General features: G+C 38.5%; 1 pseudogene; it reads right to left on the minus strand.

Moving 5' to 3' along the window:
• Nucleotides 1-3,298: 3,298 nt before the first annotated feature.
• Nucleotides 3,299-3,578, minus strand: LOC105261269 (annotated as a pseudogene).
• Between the last annotated feature and the right edge of the window lie 300 nt (nucleotides 3,579-3,878).

A 3,878-nucleotide genomic window follows, 5' to 3' on the forward strand; every position in this document is an offset into this window, starting at 1 on the left:
TCCTAGTTCTTTCCCCCTCCCTTTCATGGGCTTATTTTTGTGGGCTTTGAAATGAGCCTGCACTGAAGAACAGAGAGAGGAGGGACTGAAAGTCTCTGAGTCACCTCAGGGAGTGTCCAGTCAGATTACTTTTTGCCTTACATGGGCATAGGCAACATCCAAGTAAGGCTGTAACCTCTATAGTACTTAGCCAATACATGCTTAGCCAATAAATTGTAGGCTGTGACTCCCTAAGTGTACCTGTCCATCAGACACCCAATCTTGCAAGGACATTTTTTTTTAATGTTTATTCATTTTTGAGAGAGAGACAGACAGACAGCATGAGTGGGGGAGGGACAGGGAGAGAGGGAGACACAGAATACAAAGCAGGCTCCAGACTCTGAGCTTTCAGCCCAGAGCCTGACACACAGGGCCCACACCCACAAACTGTGAGATCATGACCTGAGCCAAAGTCAGATGCTCAACCGACTGAGCCACCCAGGCTCCCCAACAAGAACATTGATTAAAGCCTCGTGTCACTGTGCTCCGAGTCTCTGCATCCCTCCTTTGATTGAGTCAGTGGGCTTATTTCTCACATTTTTGATTCAGGCTGGCTGGGTCTGAGAACTCAGAGAGGGTCCTGCAGGACCAGTCAAGAGGGTCCTTGGTTTGTTATAGAATAGAAATCAAATGGAAACTGAGAGGAAGTGAGAGCAGAGTTTGTTAAAGATATAGAGAGAGTATAGATAGGGACAGAGTGTCCAGAAGACTCAGAAAGGAAAGAAGAGTGAGTCTCATCTTTGCTTGGGATCTGGGGTTTTTATTGAGGATTGTGGTCTGGTGATGTGTCTCCTGAAGGGTCCAGGAACTGGTTAAAACAAAGGCAAGTGTTTAGGTGTCCTCCATAAGCCACTTATGCTCTGGAGCCAGGGGTCTTATGAGTCTGTGGTCTTGGAAAAGGTACATGACGACCTCACTCAGTCACTCCTTAGAAGCTTAGATGTTATCTCTTGTGCTGGAAGACTCCAAAGAAATCATTAACTCCTTGACCTTTATAAGGAGGACATACATCACCTGTACCAGAGGCCTGTGTAGGGCAGGGTTGTAGGTTCTGGCAAGAATAGAGGCAGCAAAGATGCAGTCTTTCATGGGGTCCCTTCAGTTTTCCTGTCTCATTTTTCTTCTCCATATAAACTTTAGAATCAGTTTGTCACTATCCACAAAATAACTATCTGGGATTTTGATTGGGATTACATTGAATCTATAGATCAAGTTGGGAAAAACTGACACCTTGATAATATTGAATCTTCCTATCCAGGAACATGGACTATCCATTTAGTTACTTCTTTGATTTCTTTTATCAGAATTTTATAGTTTTCCTTGTATAGATGTTGTACATATTTTGTTAGATTTATATGTAAGTGTTTTATTTTGGGGGTGCTAACATAAATAGTATTATGTTTTAAATTTCAAATTCCACATGTTCATTGCTGATACACAGAAAACAAATTGACTTTTTTTCTTTATATATTAACCTTATATCCTACAGCTTGCTATTAATCATGTAGTTCCAGGAGGTTTTTTTGTTGATTCTTTCTCATTTTTTGCATAGATGATCATGTCATCTGTGAACGAAAATAGTTTTATTTCTTTCTTCCCAATCTGTATTCTTTTTATTTCCTTTGCTCATCTTTTTTAAAATATTCATTTTTTAATAAAAAAAGACCATTTTTTAAATTTATTTTTGAGAGAGAATGAGCAGGGGAGGTGCAGAGAGAGAGAAGGAGAGAGACTGAATCCCAAGCAGGACCCGCACCATCAGCACGGAGCCTGATGCAGGCAGGGTTCAAACTGACAAACCACAAGATCCTGATCTGAGTCAAAATCAGGAGTTGGACGTTCAACTGACTAAGCCAACCAAGTACCCCAAATATTTATTTATCTCAAAGTAATGTTGGCCTCATAGAATGAGTTCAGAAGTATTCCCTCTGCTTCTATCTTCTAGAAAAGATTGTGGTGAGATGGTATAATTTCTTCCTTGAATGTTGTCATTCAATTCAATGTTGTCACTAGGGAACACATCTGGGTTTGATGCTTTCTGTTTTGAAAGGTTATTGATTATTGATTCCATTTTTTAAATTGATATAAAGCTATTCAGATTGTCTATATCTTCTTGTATGAGTTTTTTTTTTTAATTTTTTTTTAACGTTTATTTATTTTTTTGAGAGAGAGAGAGACAGAGCATGAACGGGGGAGGGTCAGAGAGAGGGAGACACAGAATCTGAAACAGGCTCCAGGCTCTGAGCTGTCAGCACAGAGCCTGACGCGGGGCTCGAACTCACGGACCGCGAGATCATGACCTGAGCCGAAGTCAGCCGCTTAACCGACTGAGCCACCCAGGCGCCCCTCTTGTATGAGTTTTAGTAGATTGTGTCTTTCAGGGAATTGGTTAATTTCATTTAGTTATCATATTTGTGGACATAGGCTTGTTCCTTGATTATCCTTTTTATATCCACAGGATCTGTAGTAATGTCCCCTCATTCACTTCTGATATGAGCAATTTGTACACTCTCTTTTTTCCTTAGCGTGGCTATAGGCTTATTGATTTTATTGATCTTTTCAAAGAACTAGGTTTTGGTTTTATTGATTTTCTCTTTGATTTCCTGTTTTCAATTTCATTGATTTCTGCTCTAATTTATATTATTTCTTCTCCTTATTTTGGATTTAATAATTTCTTTTAACCTTCTTAAGGTTCAAGCTTAGATGATTGATTTTAAATCTTTCTTTTCTAATATATGATTCAATACTGTAAGTTTCCCTTTAAGCACTACTTTTGCTGTATCTCACAAATTTTGATAAGTTGTGTTTTCATTTTTTTAGTTCAAAATATTTTTAAATTTACCTTGAGGTTTCTTCTTTGACTCTTCTAGAAGTATATTGTTTAATCTCTAAGTTTTGGGGGATTTTCCACCTATCTCTCTGTTATTGATATCTCATTTTAATTCCATGTGGTCTGATAGCAGACATAGTATGGTTTCTATGTTTTTAAATTTGTTAAGGTGTATTTTATGGCCCAGAATGTGGCCCATGTTGGTGAATGTTCCATGTGAGCTTGAGAAGAATGTGTATTCTGCTGTTATTGGATGAAGTAGTCTATAGATGTCCATTATATCAGTTGATTGATGGTGATGTTGAGTTCAACTGTGTACTGACTGATTTTCTGACTGCTGGGTCTATCCATTTATTTTTGTTGTTGTTGTTATATAAACCCATTTATTATAGGCTAGCAATATTTCAAATGGTAAAGTTTCTATTGGTCTTAAAACTCCTTCAGTCTCCTGATGGCCGACTTTACTGTGACAGCAGAAGTGCTGTTGTAGTGGTGTTGTAGGTCCAGGCACCACAGCTATAGTTTTCATGCAGGAACCACAATGCCAGATTTCCATAGCTCATCTTTTCATCTTGGTTTTGCCACAGAAGGAGCAAGTGTACTTGGCGTGCTGGCGTATTTCCATCTTCTTCACCATTTTCCTGAGAGAGGCACCATAATGGGTCCCATATTTACTGACAATTCCATCCTTCTTGGTGCATTTAGCCATGTTGCTGCAAACTAGATCTGAGCCCAGAGAGGACTATCCATTTCTGATAGAGGAGTCCTGAGATCTTCAACCATAATACTGGATTCATCTGTTTCTCCCTGAAATTCTATCAGTCATTGCCTCACAGATTTTGAATCTCTGTTGTTAGACATATATATGATAAAAATTGTTATATCTTCTTGGAGAATTGACCCCTTTATCATTATTCAGTGCCCCTTTTTAACCCTGAAGACTTTTTTTGCTCTGAAGTTCGTTGTGTCTAAAGTTTTTTTTTTAACATTTTTTTTAAGTGTTTATTTA

The sequence above is a fragment of the Felis catus genome, chromosome E2 (assembly GCF_018350175.1).
Source record: "Felis catus isolate Fca126 chromosome E2, F.catus_Fca126_mat1.0, whole genome shotgun sequence".
NCBI classification, from domain to species: Eukaryota; Metazoa; Chordata; class Mammalia; order Carnivora; family Felidae; genus Felis; species Felis catus.